This window comes from Betta splendens, chromosome 10 (genome assembly GCF_900634795.4).
Source record: "Betta splendens chromosome 10, fBetSpl5.4, whole genome shotgun sequence".
NCBI classification, from domain to species: Eukaryota; Metazoa; Chordata; class Actinopteri; order Anabantiformes; family Osphronemidae; genus Betta; species Betta splendens.
Window position 1 is genome coordinate 17,317,368 of NC_040890.2, and position 21,786 is coordinate 17,339,153.

The following is a 21,786-nucleotide window of genomic DNA, read 5'->3' on the forward strand; positions in this document are numbered from 1 at the left end:
AATCACTGCAGAGAGACCAACGTTGCTTTTCAATCATTTCCAGTCACTTTGTCTTGGTTTGATATAAATGTAATTCTGCTCCTGCATCTCGGTTTACACCAACGAGGTATAAACTCCCAACACCACTGAAAATTTCAAACCATAAGATGTCGCAGAGGCACTGAACTACACCTAAGCCCTATAGGTGGCTGTTTGCCTTCTTGATGTCTCTGAATGAGTATTCAGTCTGAGCGGGTGTGTGCAGGTTGTCTTCCCCTCAGGCCCCCCCCTCCCCCTCCCCCCACCTCCTCCCATGCATCCACACCAACACTTGACTGACACGCTATTGACTTTCCTCTCCAAATCCCTGGACAAACTGTCAATACCCAACGTCTCATAGATGTCAACCCAGGATCAAATCTGCCGGTGATGGACGACATTTGGAAAACAGCGGCCGCCGCCGGATCCATTTCTGAGCAGCCGACGAGCCCACGTTTCCATCACAAAACGGCGGTCTTAACTCAAGTTTAGCATTAAGAAAAATAATTATCTCAACATCTTTCTAACATGAGAAAAACCTTCCCAGTGACTTGGTTGAGCACTACAGAGGACACAAGCAGCAGGGAGTGGATATAATTGCGCTGAAATTGGTCTCCCATGGCAATGATACTTTGTTCAATCTGATGCTCTGCTGCGATTGGACGACCGGCTCTCTCATTCCTTCTCTTGAAAAGAGCTTGAACGGAGTCCCATCTCTTAGGTTGCCTACCATTAAATCTTTGATAGAAGACATAATTCTTGCCTTAAGGGATAACAAGATGTTTTTATCGGCTACACACAGACCAGAGCCGAATGCTTTGAATATTATCTGATACGGCTATGTCTACAACAGTTCTTTACAGATTTACTGACTGACCTCTTTGAATTTGACTCGTATGCAGTTATTAAAGAGCACACGTGAAATGATGCCATTTTAGATAAAAACATACAGAGGAGCATGCGGTATATGTCGTTTCTGCTCTGTAAAGCGGGCGGCACGCGAGCCTGAGGCGGAGGTGAGACAGAAAATCAAATGTGCTTTTTATTTTTTGACGCGAACCAGTGTTTGAATAAAATAATTGATTTCCCATGCATCTCTTTTGGATCGATATGCACATGTGGGAGAGCAGAAAGCGGAGCTTGCAGGGGTTCCACCGGTGTCTCCAAAGATACAAGCCCGTTTGAAAGAGCGCAGAGATGAGGCTTCTAAATAAAGGCCTTGATTTCTTTCTGCCTTTTGTATTAAAGTAATGTCATAGGTTTGGCCAACAAATAGGACTGTTAAACCCCGAGATAAGCTCCTCTACAGCCTTTCAGTATCAAATGTTCTGGCACGTTGTTTGACTCGGTGCTCATCAACGTGGAAAGGAATCCGACAGAACTGTATCCAATAATATTAAAACCCCAACACAATCTAATGTCACAAGCTGTTTTCTGGATCTGCAGAAAGGTTAGGAGTAAGACACATATACAGAGGAGTCCAAGCAAAGAAAAGCCGTCATGTGATTCACGTAGTAATCTGGATTTAAAGAAATAATCCCCCCCCATAGAACCTGTCATGTTGTCATAATTAGTCTATTATGACTTTATTCACTGTGGGAGTTCACACAAAACATTTTAGTGTCTTAACTACATGATAAAATGTAAAGTCTGTGGGTTGAATTCAACAGGGAGCAGAGACTTTCTCAATGATCATCTGCAGCTGAAACTGAATATCATGACTCTGCAGTCGCCCTCTGCTCCACAGAGCAGTTTAGCATTTTCCACTTAATTGTCCTGTGCTTTTTTTTATTACCATTAGCGTCATTTTCGGCCGCAGCAGGAAACCGTTTCCTTAGGAGAAACAAGCAGTGCTCAGTTCCAGCCGTCCGAGCAGTGAACATGAAGGGCATCTAACGGATTCCAGCCTCAAAGACGTCCTTGGTGAGAGAACGGGACTTATTAGCATCTCCTGTAACTAATAGTGGACCTGTTGCTCGGGGTGAGAGCCGTACGGGGACGAGGCAGCGTCCACCAGCGTGTGCTCATAGCAGGCGGCCGCTGCCACTTGGGGGCAGTGAGTGAAGGCATGAGGACAACACTGTTCATTAACACACAATGACCGTTGTCGTTTTCTTCCCCAGTTCTGCTCCGCTCGCTGGAAAAGTGCACTGGAGAATAGAGCCCCGTCACTGGTGGAGTCTTTTTTCCTGCTTTTGTGCAGATTCGGTGATTAAATAAATAGATCGGCTGCTCTGACTTTATTTGCAGATGTATTATGACTGTGCTTTGTGTGCGGTGACTGACACAAAAGGGGTTTTGTGATCCTAAGAGAATATAAAACCGCCAGTAAAAAGCGCCAACTACGCCGCCGAGTCTCGCGCTTGACTGACTGACACTTCTCATGACAAATTCATGGCAGTGACAAGGCTGAGTGGCTCTCGGGGCGTGGGTTAATTTGTCAGGAGGCTTACTGAGCAATGAGTGGTGGCACAATGACAAAGCAGAATGTCACCATTTCGTTGTGGGAGTGAAAGAAATAGGCCGTGAAATGGCTGACTCCTGGACCGCCACATGTGATGGCGCCGATGCCACGCTCACCTGGCCGTGTCCTAAACAGCGCCACGTCGGGTTCATCTAAATCTATTTCCAGCTAAACTCGCCGCAGACCTCCCCTGATCGATGAGCGGTGTTGTGTTCGTGTGCAGTGCGGAGAATACACTCACTCAGATCAGTCACATTGGCAGTAGAATGAAGAGTACAGCTGTTACAGACCTGATTCTGAACTTGTGTTGCAGATGCGTTTGCAAATTTGACGCCAAATATTCCGATACATGATGCACGACTCGTTGCTGATGTGGTGCATTCGCGGTCGCGCCGCCGTGCATGGTTCTTAACCTTTTACAGTGACATTTCCGATCCACAGGAATCCATACACAAACAACTGTAGCGTTGTTTGCCCACAACGCTGGTCATTGAACTCTCTGTCACACACTCCTGGGCAGGAAAAAGGCGCCGGAGCTTCATTAGGTCCCGAAATAATCACCGTGATGCATTAGCCACCAACGGCTCCGCTAATGGAGGTGAACCTGCCCCGTTATGTTTATGATGCTGTTTATTTGACCCGTTCTGGTTCGCTTTGCAGACATTTATCTGTCTGGGAGACATGTGCCTGTTAAGTAATGGCAATTTCTCCTCGCTCTGTTCTTCAAGTAAATTACAAGCATCTATACTTCTTTTGTCTGTTTTAAGCCTCCACTCCCCCTCCCCCCATTTAGTTGCTTGGCAACCAGTAGCGCATAACACATACTTTCTCCTGCTCCTTACATGATGAGCTGTCTCTGTTACCAGTGACCCTCAAACACGAGCAGCAGAAAGGTTGCGGCGTGTGCGATAATGGCGTCGGCTGGAGCCGCGCGCCTCCTGTAAACCCCACTGTACAATGTTGGCGAGCTGCGGCTCCATCAGGGCTCGCCGTGAGGCAAAAGCCTGGAGAAGAGCAAGCGCTAAATTGAACATCAAGAGATGAATCACGGCCCACAGAGAAGCTTGGCCGGGAGAGCGCTTTGAAAATGGCTGCCCAGGTCTCCTGCTTGTTCAATTAGACATCCCGGCCGTAGCCGCAGACGTCAGGTTGATGCCATCTTGTTTGGGCTGCCCACCCACCACTGCCCATATGTCAGGTGTCGCTCCACTCGCCATCCCACACCAGCTATCTGTCCTCCCACCCTGGAGCACACTCCTCGGACAAAGGCTTAATCCAAAATTCTGTCCGGCTCCGGAGCAGCCTCTCAGCGGAATGTGTTGGACAGATAACAGACAGTGGTCTCCAAGCCGTTAGCGGCGGATGAATGGGAAAGCCTCCTGACCACACCGTTAACAGCGCTTGACTGTTAAACGGCAGTGAACCATGTGATTGGTCAGCCAACGCGCCACATTTCACCAGGATATTGATCGCAATCGCAATCAATTCAATAGAAACCACCCGTGTGGACTTATTATAGTGATTTTGTGCAAACTCTGCAACTTTGCAACTGATAAATGCATTAGCGGAGGGAGGACATACAGCGTGGTGAAATTAAAGCATGTTGTCGTATGAAAAAACATCCAGCACATTCAATTTCTCAAGTGTCAGACCATTAGGTGAACAGGGAAAACTTTAAATAAAATTGTGATGTCTCTATTAAGTGAGTTCTAGAGTAATTCTGCTGTTTTGTCAACACAGGCAGATGGCTTTGCAGCATAATTACTGCACATTAACAAGGGGCCAAAAACCTTGTTCAGGGACACACTGAGAAAACCTCAATTATTAAAGCCTGCAAAAGTAAAAGTTACAGTTTGCTAGAGATGAAACACCCATTAAATAGCTCATTATAACTCATTTAAATTCAGCTGAACACAGGAATATAACTGTGTGTTTATATATAAACCAGAAACCAACATTAGTCTGAGGTGTACGGTTTGATTCCCTCACATCGTCGCCCTGAAGAAGCTTTTTTCCCCATAATTTTCGGCCTTTTTCATGTAATTACTTACAAAAGGACGCCTGAAGGCTTAACAGTGTTCATTAGTTAAAAAAGGGAATTCAAAAGAACAATTAGACATGATAAAATACCTCCAGATTAGATTACATGACGTTTCATGTTCCATTAATCATCCTCGGGGCCCCGAGGACCAAGTCACTCTACAGTCACCTACTGTAACAAGCTCCGAACCCGAGCATGTAGTTTCAGAAGCTGCAGCCTGAAACAGAGGAGCCTGTAACAGATGAGCCACCTGTGCGACGCATAGAAACACACGGCGCAGAGGAAACACTTGTCTCCCACACAGGCTCCATCCAAACAGCATATTTTTAGGTGCTAGTTAATCCGAATCCTGGCATTTATTTAAAAATCTTTTGGCCTTTTCAAGGTGTCAGTTCTGTTGATTCCTGCAAATTTGTTTTTCCACCTGTAGCAAAAATGTAAAATGAGAAAAAGCCAAATTAAAAAGGCGCGTGTGCTTTAGCGACGCTCGCTAGCACACACGCTGCTGGTGGCAGAGGGTGCAGAGTACATCTACTTGATCAATCTGATTAATTATCAATCAAGCGTGAGAATCTTGTGTCAAGGTTATTAATGAGTGAGGCTCTAATGAGTGAGAGGTGGTGGACAACAATGAGCGTCTCAGAACGTAGAGATTTTAGACGAGCCCAAAATCCGGCGGCGTGTTTATTCTTGAAGACACGACGAGGCTTCTCGGAGCCAAGCGGCGCCGGGTACATTAAAGAGAAGCATTCACATTCTGAGGCACACCTAATGTACCCGCAACTCGCATGCACTCTTTCAAGCCTATAATCGAGTTAGCACAGGCATAATCACGTTACCAAGTCTTCTCTTTTTACTGCTACATTTTCCTGCCAGACTGTTGTTGCATAGGTACGATACAGTAAACCACTGTTATTTCATATGGAACAGTGTTGAAGTAAGAAAAAAAAAAAAAAAACCTGGAACCTGCTTCAATCCAGCCACTATTCTACTCCTCCCACGCATGCACAGACATTGATTATGATTATATAGTGATTATGCATTCTGCATGCCAGCCATGCAGGAGGGGAGTAGAGGGGAGCATTAAGGGGCTTGGCGACTGTGGGGCCCCCTGCTGAGATGAGAGAGGAGGTAAGAGCCAAGGAGAGGGGAGTGTGGAGAAGGCTAACCAATCGCCTGTGTGCTGGAACGGGACCAATCAGGGCGACGACTCAGGGCTCTGTTGCTCCCGCTTTCTCCGTATTTCTGCCTTTTTTCTTCAAGCGGTCTTATTTATTCTCGTTTCCTAATCGCTCTCTCCACCTCGACTCTGCCGCCTGCCTCAAAATACTACTAATATGCCCGCACGCTCTTTCCGTCCTCCGCCAACCCCTTTAGCTTGGAGCACTCCCTTCCGATTTCCCCCCGCGGACGGACCTCGGGTCGATCTCGTGGCCACCTAACGCTTCCCATTCAGCGGCCGCCCTCTGCACGGTCCACTCCCCTTCCTCAGATTATTATTCTGTCTGCAGTCACTAAGGAGATGCACACACCATCCATCACAATGTACAAATTCTCAGTGCACAGATTTGGCTGGGTTCTAATTAAAAAGCCGTTCCAGTCGTTTTCTTGAGAGATAATTAGACTTTCATCTCACCAGGATGCCACATCCATAGATCCATTCTCTTCTTCCAGGAAGCCTATAGGAGTAGAAAAAATATTCAGGGGTCTTTACCCACTCTCATTCAGGGCACCTGGCAATAATTAAAGAAACCTTTTGTTACCCAAAGGTCTTCCTCTAAAGAAAAAAAAAAAAAAGAACTGTGAACTTGAATGAGGACTATGGGAAACTTGATGATCGTGAGGTTCCCGCGTCACGGTCCTCAGAGCGTTAGACATTGATTTGTAAGTGATGAGTGCGAGGGTCCATCTACAGTATAGCTGGTCCGGCGCAACCCCCGGTACAACGGCCGCGCCGGAGCTCCGAGGCCGCGGCGCTTTGGGCCTGATACGAGACAGCTGGAAGGGTTGAATTATTGAGGAGCGCGGAGCAGCTCTGAAACAGGGCCGCGTCCTCCCAGCTGCTCCGTGCGCCGAAGCTGACACTTCAGCAGTCGTCAGGCGTGCGCAGTTAACGGAGTCCATCTGTTATTGAAGCGTAATGAACACAGTCAGAGACGCGGAGAAATGAATCACTGTCACTTTATTAGCGTACGACAATAACAATGATTGCGCCACGCGCACTGTCGCAATGGTAATAATTATGATATTTCTGATTGTGATGATGATTACGATGCAGCTGATGGAAGTGGAGACGATGGTGATGATAATGAAGGTGATGTATGTCCTCTACGGTGATGACGGTGCACAAAATGGAACCAAAAAAAGCTATGTTGTGACAACAGTCACATTTACGCTCATTATGCATTCATGAAACACAAAAATTATTTGCATATCTAGACCGGCTGGGAGGACCTGCAGGACAGGGCGAAACAGGCAGACGCTAAAATCACTGTAGCTGTAATTGTTGACAGGTTCGTGTAAACACCTGCCAAATTGAAAGCTCATCATTCTAATATGGAACAGGCCAGCGATGAAAGGAGTCTAACCTCCAAAATCAATACCCAGCCCGTCTTTCATTACATAAGTGAAATTTGTATTCATCTCAGAGATATATATTTATCCCACTTATATCTTTGGCTGAGGAGCAAATTCAATTAGTAATGATTACCTGACTCAGGTAAAACCAATTTCCATTCACTTGTTACCTGGAGTCGGTGACAAGGGCGCAGCCAGGGTCACTCTTCAGCAGGTTTTGGGTTGCAGGCGCACCATCAGCAGTTGATGTCATGTGTGTGTGAGACAGAGGGAGAGAGAGAGAGCTAGACGGAGAGGGAGAGGGCAGCCCACTCCTCTAAGGCCGTCAAAGTGGCTACTGTACACAGAGGAAGGAAGTGCATCTTGGTTTCAGTGCCATTGCTCGGTTTGAAAGCTGTCAGAGAGGCTGTGTGGGTGTTCAGTAGTCTCACTCCCCTCGAGAACCGCATTCAGATAAAAATAGTGTGAACCACTCATATGCTGAAGGGGTTGTGGTCTACATTCAATATGTTTCGACATGAAACTTGGAGAACTCTAGAAAAGTATCTTTTTTCTTAATAGTGCTTGATTTAAGAGCACTTGAACAGTCAGAAAGAGCTGAACGTATTTCTGTCAGCATGAATACCTTCAGCTCACGCTACCACTTGATATCATCTGAACAGGGTTTCTCCTTTTCTCTGCGATACCTGTCTATGAAGCATCTGAGTAACCAAGAGCTACCTTGTACATTTCAGTACAAGCTGACATATGCTGACTCCCGGCAAAAGCGCCCGCTTTCTATTTTTGCAAACATCAAACTAGTGATGCTGAGACACAATCAGCGCCACATCTTTTACATATGGACCTGTAACATGGCGAGCCGGCGCTTCCCATTAGCTCTGAGCGACGGCGCAGAGGATTTTTAGATTTGCATTTCGTCGCCACGTGTCCCGTGGATTATGAAACGTGCTTTTCTCTAAACAGCCTGTTCGGATCAGATGCCATTCAGTGTGACAGTTGCGAAGCAGAATACGACTCTAGAATAAAAGACATTAATCAACATACTGGCAACGTCGCCTGCTGAATAATGGAGGACTGCATGGCGCGATTTAAGTCTCAGAATCTGCAACACCTAATTAGAAATGTAACGCATGCAACCAAATGACCACACTGACACACATTAGCGAACAGACAACGCACCAGCAAATGGAAACAAAAGACAAAACCACTGCAAGGCTCGAAATTAGACTCTGACTATTATATCCTCATTTTATTCAAACATATTCTCAAGCTACTCAAACGCAGCTGAAATAGGCCGAAGGGAAAACACATTTTATTACAGATTCTGGGGTTTTAGTTTAACTAAGGAACTGATTTTATGATAGTGGAAAGTGTGCAGGGAGTAACTTTTCAGTCCTATTCAGCTCGAGCAGAAGTGAAAATATAAAAAAAAGGCTTAATGAAGTTTATTTAACTCCTCAGGCTTAGCGAGATAAAAACTGTTACCAGCTGCACCCCATGAGGCTACATTTGAAATTTCACAGATCATAAGGTTCGCTCGCAGTTTCATTTACACAGCTATTCAATTTGTTTCTCTCCCTTACAAACCGTGGAGATAACTATATCTGACGCCATCAGCTCTCATTTGGGCCGTCGTGAGACTGCATCTTTGTGATAGTAACACTCCTTTGCTCCACTATTCATGTAATTACCGTCTAAATGACTGTTGCATATGTGTCAGAATGAGGCATTCATAGGCAGTGAGGACACGCGAACGCTCATGTTACGTTCATGCACTGGAGGCAGACAGAGTCTACTCATTCCTCCTAAGCTAATTTACAGTAGCATCATATTTGTGATATCAATTTACCTCCATCAGGAGTTTTGTTGCCTAAACTTTGACACGTAAGTGATATTATTTGGGTAACATCAGCGGACGTTCCTTTAAGCGCATGCTGTTCTTGTATCTACTCAAAGCGGACACAATTTCCGCCTTTTTTTCCCAGCAACCACTTATTGCGATGGTATTGGTTCTCTCCAATCTTACCTCTTTCTCTAATTAGCTGCTGTGAGCATCTGACAAGAACAACAACATCTTTGTGGCTCTACGGGGGGTAAGCAGAGGGTCAAACAAGCTCCGAGCTGGGAGCGGCACAACGGCAACACACTCCAGATTAACTGCTATATTTAGCTTTACAGGAACCCGGAGGACTGCGGCTGCAAAGTGACACGCGGCACATGTGTGATAATCTAAAGGCGGACGCGTATGTCACAGTTAAAGGTAAAGCCGCCTGTCGTCATGTCACACGTGCACCTCACCTAACAAGGGTTTGTTATAAATAATGAACAGTTTGAGACAATTTGGGATATGGAACACTGCGGCGCATGAGGCACATTAGCCTTTGCTTTTGATTCCTGTCCTGCTTTAGGGAAAGATGTTCAAAGCTCCACCAAGGCAAAATGCCGCTCGCTTTGAAAGACCCCCTGCTGTGTGTGTCAGAGCTCCAGTTCTCTCTGTACTTTATAAGTATAAGTACTAATTAAAGTTATCCCAAATGTCTTGTGGCATAAATGGAGTCTTCACTCCTCTGCATGCATTAATTGGGCCTAGAACACAACCTCGTTATCCTCATAAACAGCGCTTTTTGTAACATTTTACTGCCCTTTCAAAGATATGTTAACTTTAGTTTATCTATAATGCAACGTGTGGAATCAGAGCAAATCGCCTGTTTATCAGTCTGCACTTAAAGCTACTGTACCAAATCGGTGTCTGTGCTACTGTGTATAATTGCCATTTTATTCCAAATTAACCTCAAACAGGTGGAATCCAAACACTTTCACGCAGATTCACTTCTAGTTATCTGTGGAGTTTCCAATAAGCAACTCCTATATGTACAATTACAAATGTCACCTGAGAATTTACATTATTGCATATTCCCACAATAGAAAGCCCAGAGGTGAACGCATTGATTACACTTTCCTGTCTTCTCTTGCCCTAATTAAAGATCTAAGGGATATCCCCTCGTGGGAGGACTAAGTCTGCCGTTTCATCCCAGCGCCACATTTCCTTTCACCTATGGACACACAGTATACTTAAGCTCATCTGTGTAGGTGAGTTATTGTGACTCCACTGTGACGAGAGTCTATATTTGGAAGGCTGATGTGAGCGCAGTCCCGCTGTGCATAAGTGAAAATAAGAAAGTGCACAGGGAGATTTAAAAACCCATGCTCTTCTCAGCACGACATTATCTATTACTGTATTTCACTGGCGATGGCGCCGTCCCACGGATTAAAACATGCACATCTGAGCTTCAGCAGCGACTCCCACAGAAGCGACAGAGGGGGGGAATTAGTGCGGCGTTTAAAAGCCCATCCTGCAAAACAGATGGCGGCCGGCGAACGCTGGGCGCTTCCATCGATCCGGCGACAGGTGCCAATCAAAGCGCCGGCGCCGACGGCTTTGATGATGACGGAGCGCAGAGTTAACATGCTCCATTATGCTTCCTCATTATCTGCGGCGACCAACACCGGTACGTTTCGACAAATGGACCTCTCACCTTCACAACGGCTTCATTTGAAGCCAGATCAATAATTCTCCTTCCAACCTGAAAGAAAACAAAGACCAAAACAGGGACTACAATACTCTCAGCACAGCAGCGGACCTTTTCATTTGCTTGGCAAGAAATTGGCCTTAAATTGAATTTGGAAATCAGCATCGCAAAAAAATCTTTACTAAGCAAATGAGTGTACATTGTCTTTTAGTATCTGAAGTCAGCAGGGAGAGGAGAGGTGTCCAACCCTGATTGGAAGCTCTGCTGCCAACAAAACAATTCAATTGCTGTGTACAGATTACTTGTTTGTCTCAATCGTCCCAATAATTCCTGCAACATTCTTTCTAATTACCTTCAATTGAACTACTTGTGTTCTAGAAGTGGTCAGTGCTCAAAAGGTACTAAGGCTCATTTGATTACTTTGCCCTAAATGATGTTACATTTTCCACCCACACACATTCAGACGTCCTTAGAAGTGACAAATGCCTTTGAAGCATAACATTTGAGCTGATTTTCAGATCTGCACATTAAAAAGAGCGAAGGGACATATTTTGTCACGGACAAGTGGCACCGACTTCAGGAACTGTTTTAAATCCAAGTTATTTTTTTATTAAAAGCGAATTCATAACAAAGGACAGAGCAAAGGCACGAAGCAGCAGCTCGCCTCCTCACACGGTGTAAATATAGTAAATAATGATAGACACTCAGTGTTTACAGTTCATCATCATCAATCAGCATTATCATCATAGCACAAAGAAACAGGTTTGAATAATTGTTTTTGATGAAGACTAACTTGTTTGTGTCTCTGTACTGGTCTCTGCCTGGTTACCAAAAAAGAATGAAGTGAATTAAGAGCTGATGAAATAATGTATTAACACACTTATTGTTCCAGCACTGGTACATTAATACGCTTCAACTGCATCCCACCTCCAAGCATCCGTGCTCCTACATGTCCATCACTCAGCATCACATTCACACAGCCGGCCCTTGAGGACAGATCTGAAATTTCTCCTTTAGCACCAAATCTCGACTCATTGCTCCCTGACTATGTTACAAACCCAGATTGACACTTCCATGTCATGGGACTTGACAAATTGCTTCTTAGCCAGCCAGTAAAAACCAGCTGTTGTCATAGATGTTCAGCCCCAGCATGAGAGCATCAGAGCTGTCCGCAGACACACTGCAGCTCAGTGTACCAGCAACCTTCCTGTCACATTATCGTCACTGGCTGTGCACTATTCTGGTCCCAGCTGTGCACACATTGTTCAGACCGTAACTTCACGTTCACTCTACAAAACAAATGTTTTCCTCTGTCTGACGTTAGATCAGAATCAACATTTCATGTCAAAATTATTTAAGTTAAACCTTCATATATTTTACTTTAACCCTAAAATTAATTTGATTATTTTCCTAAACATAAACTAAGAATAAAAATAAATGACTAAACTAAAGTAAGACATCTAGCAATTTGGTAAAAAGCCCAGTTATTAATGTCATGGCTTTGAACGCTTCTAATAACCTAATAGGAGAAACTAATAAGTTAATTATCAACAACGGAGTTGATTGAAGGATATTGGAAAGAAAATTGTGAAGTCTGGCTACGACTTCCAGATTCCTAACTGCTGGTTGTTTGTCTTCCTATACAGAGTATGTAAACATTCGGTTTCAATTGTTGATGAAATATAAATTGCAAATTTGCGTTTCAAATTCTAACTTACTTTTTCAAAGCATATTATACTGTTCTTTGCCACTTTTCAATGTGACACCAAGGTTCTTGGGAAAATAAGATGCTATCGCTGCACAGTGGAAAACGGCTGTGTATGAAAGCAAGTCATGTCAGAATGTAATTACTAAATATAATGATACAGCCCTTGTATTAGTGCAGCTATCTTTGCCCTTGTGTTTCCCAATATTTTGAGCAATTTCCATCCCCAAAAGATTAAAATGAATATTTCAGATACTTCCAAAATATTTCCCAACTGGTTTTCTCTGTTCCTGCTACACAGCTGAGTTGCATGCAGAAGGAACAGGGTCTACGGATGCATCGGCTGTAACGTTTCCTGGGAGTTCGCTGCATGTACACGCGCTACAATCGTGTTTAATGTAATGTTGAGCACTTATCTAGACTGCCATGCAGCGTGAATGTAAGCATACAATTAGAAGCCGTAATCAGGCACAAACATGAAAGAAAGGATTCTGTGAGGCTTACAATTTGTGGATTGACCAAGAAGTATTAGCGCCACGCGTTGAGCTGTAGACGACAAGGATTAGATGGTTTTACGTAGCCAGTCAAAGCATTGTTCCCGCTAATTAGCACATTTTGTAGTATAATTTCCTCTAAATAGGTTATTTACAAACCCATTGACGCTCATTACTTTACCAGCTAAATGAAGTGTAGCTCTTATGAGGCAGAAAGGTGATTGAAAGTGATTCACTAGCAATAACCTTTAGACCTTTTACCCATTATTAAGAGAGGAAGGTCAGCAAATCTTCGCTATGTGCTGGTAAAACAGTCAAGTAGAACGTTACAAGATAAAACTTGTGGCTCTCATCAAAAAACAGGTCAACTGCAGACACAATGTACCGATTTACTGCGTTTATTCCACCAACCAAAGTTCACACATGGTCAAACATTAAAGTTTGTCTGACTTCAAACGAACCTTAGGAACTAATCATTTTTAATATCTATGCTGCTGAGGGAGGCTTCACGCCATAGAACTATGTGATATCTACAGTAATGACCACTATGCGTCTGTGTGCTCTATATTTTCAACATTGTCCAAAGGTTAGACAGGTTTTCAGTTACTTGACCTGAACCTAAAACAACAGCGAAAGAACTAAAAGGACAACTTATGTTTCATTTATCTGTTTGTACAAGTTCAAGTAAGATATTTAAATTGGACGTACTTTTCCAATTATTTGATAGCAATCCCTTGACAAAATGTCTTTCGACAATTCAAAAAAATCCTTCAGGAATCAAATCAGAATTTATCTTATTTTGGAACAATCCATAAAGATTTATAGCTCAAAGAAGAATCTTTGGGCCACGTCCTCCCCTGTTCCAAATTCGTTTTTGCACTCCGAGGGTTCAACAGTAATTTTGAGATAATATTAATAAAAGACATGATGACATAAGACCTAAGAAGCAATTATTTACTCATTAAATGGGTTAGCAGGTTGGCCTAAAGCTGCAAAGGCTAATTAATAAGGTAGTTGGCTGAATCCCTAACGGAGGCACTATTCCCCCTGTGAACCAGGACTGAGGGCTTCTGAGTGTTACTTCTTTGGTCCAGAAACAACTGATACAAAGTCACTGACAAAGGCACTTGACCCCAAAGCCACCGAGCAGAACATTTTTAAACCCAAACAAAACCACTGCTCCGATTTAGTTGCTCGACCACAAAGCGCTTTCACAGAGGACCACAACCAGTTAGTGTGATATTGGAATATCGTGCTGGCAAACAATTCACATATGAAGCTGGTGGATAAACATCGCTTTCAAGGAGTTTTTACATCATTGTTGCCAAACAGAACATTACAGTGTCACACTGTTGTACTAACATTTAATGTTAAACCCTGAATGCACTTCAAACTAAAAATGCTAAAAAATTACAGTGTTCAACTGTATTATTAAATTACTGAGCCCTCAAAAATATAATGTATGTAATTGTGACTAATGGAAGCCAACGAGTGGTTTGAAATGGAAAACAGAAAGGATTAAGAAAAGGACGAACACATTAGGACTTTGTGTCTTTTCATACTGATGGATTTCTGGAGGAATTAAATTAAAAGCGTGTTTTTACAATTCTAAACTGTACTTTGACTTGGGAAACTGGCCAACTCATGTCACACTAGTCACATAATTCTCCATTGTGGAGAGCCCAACTTTTAAACCACTCACTAGGCTGGAAATGAGCAGGACACAAAAGAATAGTGACATTTAAGTCAAACATGAGAATGAACAGCTTTGATCTTCTGATCCCTTTATTGTATGTTCTGTATTATTGCTGCATTACCACACACGTTAAATCAATAATTTCCTGCAGACTTTCTGCAGCACAAGCATGCGCTGGGTATGGATTTGCCTCTGCATCCTGGAGAACGGCCGGCTGCCGCTGTGAGGGAAAATGACACGTCTGTCAGCGATGCGACCACAGGCATAATTTAATCCCGCATAGAGTGAATGGCAACGCCGTCACCGCTTCGCAGGCCGGCGAAGCACGGGGGGTTGAAAAAATCAGCCTCCATCAGACAATTTGAATCCCACCTCAGCGTGCGGAGGTTACTTCCCCCCCAGATCCTCGTGCATCTTATCGGCGCTTCTCAGGCAGCAGGGAACAGCAGTAGGAGAAGAAACACGGATGTGCCCCTGCAAACGCTGGAAAAATGCCCCCTGTTGCTCTCCTATGCGTGAAGAGGAACCTAAATCTCAAGAGTAATACCTGTGGTTTTGTGATACATTTACCCAGAGATATTTTTTCTCTAAAGACATCTCCAATCCCTCTTTAAAACATCCTTAAAGATGTTTTGGGATCAGGTTTTTTTTGCAGCATTTGGATCCAGTGTAATGAAAGAATTACAGAGCTTTCCATGTGGCAACACTGTATTTTCAAGAGAGACCAGGCCAACATCCACCTCATTTTCTCCTTGTATTACGCTTTCATAGTGGCTTTCCTATTATCCAAACAAGTCACACACATCAGTGCGCTGACAACTAGAGCTTAGCCACTTGGAAATCTGATTTAAGGTATCTAGTGGTCCTGATGTGAGCTGCAATTCAATTTACAATCAGCCTCGTCATGCGAGGAGTGACTGCAGCTTTATCATTAGACGTAGCGTGTCACAAACAGAATAACACAACAGCGCTGTGTGGTTAATGCTTCAGCCCCATCATCTGGATCAGAGGCACAATTACATTGTCATTGACTATGCTGGATCGCTACAGCTACTGATGAGCACGGTTCCGTCACTTCCCTGTGCCTAAACAGCATTCTCCACTCCCAGCGGAGGAACTTTAACAGACTCACGGTATGCGGAGTGCATCTAAATCCTTTACCAAGATGTTTGAATTTATCACTTGTGACATCAAAAAGAGCAGTGAAGAGCGATTTCAATAAACGGAAAGAGCAGCACTGAAATTCTCTTAATAGAATTAGGAAGCCTTGTCCCAGATGTAATGTTGCACGGCGGTTTTAATGCATTTTTTTAAGCTAATCCCCAAGTCCAATATTTTCGCATTGATGTGCTTGGGGGCCTTCTTTTGTTCAACTTCAAATTCAAATTGATTCCTGAGAGCTGAATCTCCTTTCAGTAAATGGAAAAATAAATAAGAGTAATGCTTAATTTCCTGTTGCCATTTTTCATATGCTCAGTAAACTAGCTACAACTTATTGTATCATTTATCATCAAACTACAGCAAACAGGAGAGTACATTAGACTTTACATTAAAAATATAACAGTGCAGTGTATAAAGGCTGCATGGGTGTGCAGCTTCAGACAGCACACTTTCATGTGTTGTGGTATGTTGGAGGAATTTAATATTCAGTTTTTATCAAAGTCAAAATAAAAAGCTGGACTGTACATATGTAGAATGTCTCTGAAGGACATTATTAGTAAAAACACATCTGGCTATTTTCTTTTTCCATTAAAGCCCACTGTATAATGAAAATACAAAATCATGGGATTCAAGGTTTGTAGCGAAGGAAATGAGAAAAGGAAAGCTTTTAAATATTTTGTGCTGCAATTATGTTCAATCAAACTTGAAAGCACATGCAACAGAGTACCCACTGTACACACAAAAAACTCTTTATTCTGCAAGAGCACCTGAATAGTTCTGGTGCAGAAGGAAGCGTGGTGTTGATTTATCCGCCCACCGACAGCGCCGACCTTTTTGTGATCCACGCTGTCTCCTTTGGAAAAGTTGTCTAATATCTCCCCGGAGCTGAAACACAGTGTGCATGACATCTAACTGGCCACTGTCTTTCCGCTATTAGAAGTCTGACTGTTAGAAGTCATGCATGGATTTCTCTTTAATCCGCCGTGTTTGACAGTCTGTTCGGCAAACGTCAACTAAATGAAAAAGCAAACATTGAGCGGGCTCCAGTCCTGGTTTGCGCGGGACTCAAACATTCAATCACAAATAATACAGCTGTATCTAAGCTGCTGAAGCCTCTGTAGATGGCTGAGTGACTATGCAGATTTGCCGGCATGATCTCAAGAGCTGACATGACATGTTTCATTTTCATGAAAAGGAAAATAAAAAAACACGGTCTTGTTATTAAACGACTGGCTTCTTCACATATTTGCATATTTGAAAGGAAATTCTGCATATTGTATCTGGTGGAGGGATTGTACATACAGTAAAATAGCATACAGGCGTTTTGAGCCGTGTGAAAAGGGCCAGCGGGTCGTTTTCTTTCTACTTGATCCGTTGGTGAAATAGTTAGTCAGTGCGACCAACATACAGACAGAGACTGAGTAAAATGACATTCAATGGTTTTTCATTTTCAAAGTTCCTTTAAAACTGCAACTTTGTGAATCAGATTAGGAATATGCAATACAAGAAAAACCTGTCCATAAAAACAAAGACAAATACTGATGTCAGTAGTAAATGTGTTTATTTCCGAAATAATCTTAAAGCTCACGGAAATAAAAACAATATACTTAATTCATAAAGATGAATTAAGTATAAGTTTGTAAATCCATGAAAACGGTAACGGTGAGCACACAACCTGCTCAACACACGTCTAGTAAAAAACAAACTTGGCCAGAAATCCTCAGAGAGAAGGTGAATAAAACATTAGCAATAGGTAATTGGAACTTCTTGGCTACGCTTTAGAGGGAGACGGATAATTACTCCTGCATATGTAGTTTTGGAACTTTTTCATAAACTTTTCTGCTGGGAATACTTTACAAACTGATGCTATTTGATAGATTTAGGCTGGGTTTCCTCTGAAGACAGATCTGTTCTGTGAGCTCGTCGTGTGCCAGCCATCGACTGGGCTCTTTTCCTTTATTGTGTCTGACAGTTGCTATTGCGGCAACTGTACCTAGCTGGCATTTTACCCCATCCGCCGCCTTCAGAAGTGCACTCGTCTTTCAACACACCGTTCATTGCTACCATCTGAACTTCTGCGGTTGCAAGTGTGTTACAAAGGCAGGTCTCTGGACAAACCTTCGCACCATCTGTGTTGGACGCCAGGGAACGACATAAAAAGAGCCAATTGACTGCGCCGGCAATTAAGATCATTACAAAGACTCTCGGCATCTGAATGAACTTTTTAAATGTTTCTCTTCATTAATGGCTGAGTGGATACAATGAAAATGTTGACTTGAGGAAACTCTGTTGTAGCAGTGAGGTGGTGGTCAGTGATTCACAAGCGTTCAATGCCAGAATTGAGTGGAGATGCTGGACGTCCATTCGAACCGCAAAATGCTGACATGGTGTCCAATTTGACAAAAATAACAGTTCAGCTGGTGACAAAAGGCTCGATTGCTTTATTTCAGCCCTCTCTGCTAAAACCAGCCACATCTAAAATCAGCTCAGTGGAGAAACCTGTAAAAGCCAACACGCTTCTTGTGTAACTAGATGGTTTTATGACACACATTTACCCAGTTTCTGAGTAAAGCACAGGAGCAAGAGGCAACAGGAAATATTGGTCAGCCCATGGATAGACTGCTAGGAACAGCAATTCACCAAGGTATGAATTAAAGCGTGTTCCACCAGTCATTTACCTGTCATCAACCTCCGTCACACGGCTCACATTCGCTACAGCCAAATAACACGCTTGCTGTTCACCTGCAGTTAAAATAAATGAATCAAAGTCAAAGTCAACACAAGTTAACCTCCGTGTTCAACCTGGAGGACAGAAAGACAACAGCACAGGCCTGATCCAAAATACATTAACGTCTGAATCAAATTTCAACAGAAGAGAAATCAAGATCTAGGTGTAAAGTGCAGGTTTGGTGACCTGCATTCAAACAAAGCAGCCATCAGCCTCTGTTGGACCTGGGATTTGCCCACATACGTGAATCCCCCGGCACAGCAAAACTTTTAATGTAGATGCACCAACATTAACAGGAGACTCTAAAATGCTCCATTTCTGCTTGATTAGTAAATTGTGCAGCTTGTTATTCAGGGCAATTTGATAATGACTAATACCTGAAGGGTTGTTCAGCATGATGGAGTGTAGCGGAGCGAGGAGATGGAGGACATAAATGCTGGAGCTTAAATAACAGATACATACAAATATAAAAGCCTTTGCTTGTGCATTTATTCATTTTTGTTACTTTTAGATGCAACAAAAAAAACTAAAATATTTATCTGCTTTTTAAAATAGCTGTATCTGTTGTATATATTTTGTCAGCAGCTGTTTGTCAGTACTTTACTTGCACTTTGGGTTTAGAGGTTGCATATCCATAAATCCATTTTAAGGTGTCATTTCTTTGACCCGTGTCTTTGTCAATGGCCCATGAGACTTTTAGGAAGGGCAATAAGAAACAGCTTTAAAGGGCATTGGTGATTGATGAAGTTATTATTAAAACGCTATTCTTTTAGCTGATGTTCTTTAATTTCGATCAATAACGCAGGTGAAAGTAATAATACTCTTCCTCTCTCATCCATTTCTCTCCATCAGACACCCCTGTCAAAATCACACTAGGACTTCCCATTGTTTAAGGAAAAACCAATGAATAAAATATAAGCGAAAATTGTATTTTTCATATGAATAATGTAAAAGAGGACACACTGTTGGTGTCCACATCTCAAGGTTAGATTATATTGTTAGCTTCGCCTGCGTGGCCCATGCTTTGTTCTTGTTTGGTACAAAATGAGAGGATCCAATTCTATCAAGTGTTGTTCCGAGGGACACTTTGCCTCTGTTGCCAGGATGTGTTATTCCAGGGACTTGAAGGAAAAACCCCAAGACCAGTGTCAAGGATGTGCCATATGTTAAGACTTGGAGGGAATGCCCAAACTTTACACCACAGCAACTGCTGGAGAACACGAGGACAAGAACTGATGGGACACTGGGATGAATTTATGTACTCACAGTAAAACGATAAAAGACGACACTTAACTGATGACTTCATGCCTAAACTGTCTTTTGAGGATATTTTAGTTTCATGGGTTTCATGTGTGTGAGCTATGATCAAAACTCAAACCATTAAATCTGGACATTTCCATTCATCATTGGTTTCATCCTCCCCCCTCTGAGCGGAAGGTACAGTCTGAGTGAATGGAGGTAGACGATGATGAAGCTACAGCAGGTAAAATAAGGAGTGGATCACGATGAACTGTCTGTGTATGATACATACACAGAGGACCAGTGAGCCAGTCTGACTTTTCTGGGCTTCCGTATCGATTGCTCGCTCTGTATTTATAGCATAAAGACAAATAAAGTAATCAATCATGATGCGTTTGGGCTACAGTACATTCCTGAAAAGGGGGCACGTTCTACTTCCTGCATTCCTTTAAAAAGGGAAACAAAACCTTTAACCATACAGAGCAATGGAGAAGATTATTTATGTCTGTCTGAGACTCTCTAAAACTTTACTGGTACTTTTATAGCAATGGTTTAACCAAAATGCCAGATGTCTTTTGTTGCTGTAGCAACTTGTTGCATTTTTCCCCAACGCGTCAAGGTGAAAATTCAATATTTCTGCAACGATGCTACGGCTACTCAGTCTGATCCATCTGAAATCAACTGTCAGATAATAAAACCACTTGGACTGTCTACATTCAGTTGTAATGTCTGTCTAGACCATCTTGTTTTTAGAAAGCTCCAGTTTGAGACTTGAGACAGATACGCGTGAACCTTGCTCTGCTTTCGTCAGTCGTTCCTGTGATTTGTTTAGATCTGTTGCGTTAGACATGCCAAAAAGCTGCCGCGCTCCTCTCCATCTTTAGATCTGGCTCACCAACATGCCGACTGCAGCGAAATCAGGCAAATATGTGCAAAATCAGCCCTCAGCTGTTTAGATGCTGCACGCGATGAGGAGTGAGTAATGAGTGAAAACAGCATATGTGGCGAGAGCAAAGAGAGACGCTGAGGCACCTAAACCAGTGGCCAGCGCTGCCAATAGCCACAAGATGCTCAGACGTGAGAATATGTCAAAGAGAAACCCAGCACCAGTACCGCAGGTGACCTGCAACAAGTGGCTCCAATCAGGTCTTTTAAAAACAACCACATACTGTACGGGAGCCGAGAGGCGCAGGCGGGAGGCGCGACGGCTGGACACAGATCTGCAGGACCAGCGCAGGCCGAACAAACAGCGACGCTGTGTGAGGTCCCCGGCAGCAACAAACCCAGCGGAAAAGCTGAAACCAGGCTGAGAAGCGTCCACGGGCAGCGCAGTTTAGTCAGCTTGCGGACAATTGTCAACATAAATAGCCTGGAAATCTTTAAAAGCACAAGTACTTACCTTGGTTTCCTGGCATTTCCACACTGAATGAACATGTTGATAAAAGTCACCATGGTCCAAAACTGCAAACAGCCCTGACAGCTTTCTGAGTTTGTCCTTAAGTGGTCAAGTCTGAGCACTCTGGTGTGAATAATGTGTGCAACCAGGGAAAACTGCCAGGTTATAAAGGCCACCGAGTACACCTGTATGAATGATTGAATGCTACCTCTCCGGTAAGTGCTATCCAGCCGACCCGGGCATTTTAGTTCTTGTTAAATCTTTAAATGGAAGAATGTTGAAAATAAAAACTCACCGGAGGGGGAGTGAACTTCTCAGCTACCTGCACACAAGAAAGAAGTCAATATCAGTCAGGTGGAGCCAAAGCTACTCTGATAAGGCAACAGTGATTTCCATTAAAGTCAACAGGGCTCTCAACCAGGAGGAGCACGTGTGGTCAGCGATAGCTTGGTTTCTACAGCTCTAATAGTAAACAGAAGAAAAATAATGCAGTACTCAATACTACTACCATAGGAATAGTAGTAACATGTAGACATCATCATTGGTGTATAACTCAGCCTGACTTACAGTAAAGAATGCAGCCTTTTGATAAAATTGGAATGATCCAACAGTTTCTATTCTACCATTGTTCAAAATACATGAACACAAAACTGCTGAAACGGTTTTTCTGATAAATTTATAGATGCTAAACTCCAACTTTAAAGTCACCTTATTTCTCAGAACTACAGCGTCTTTTT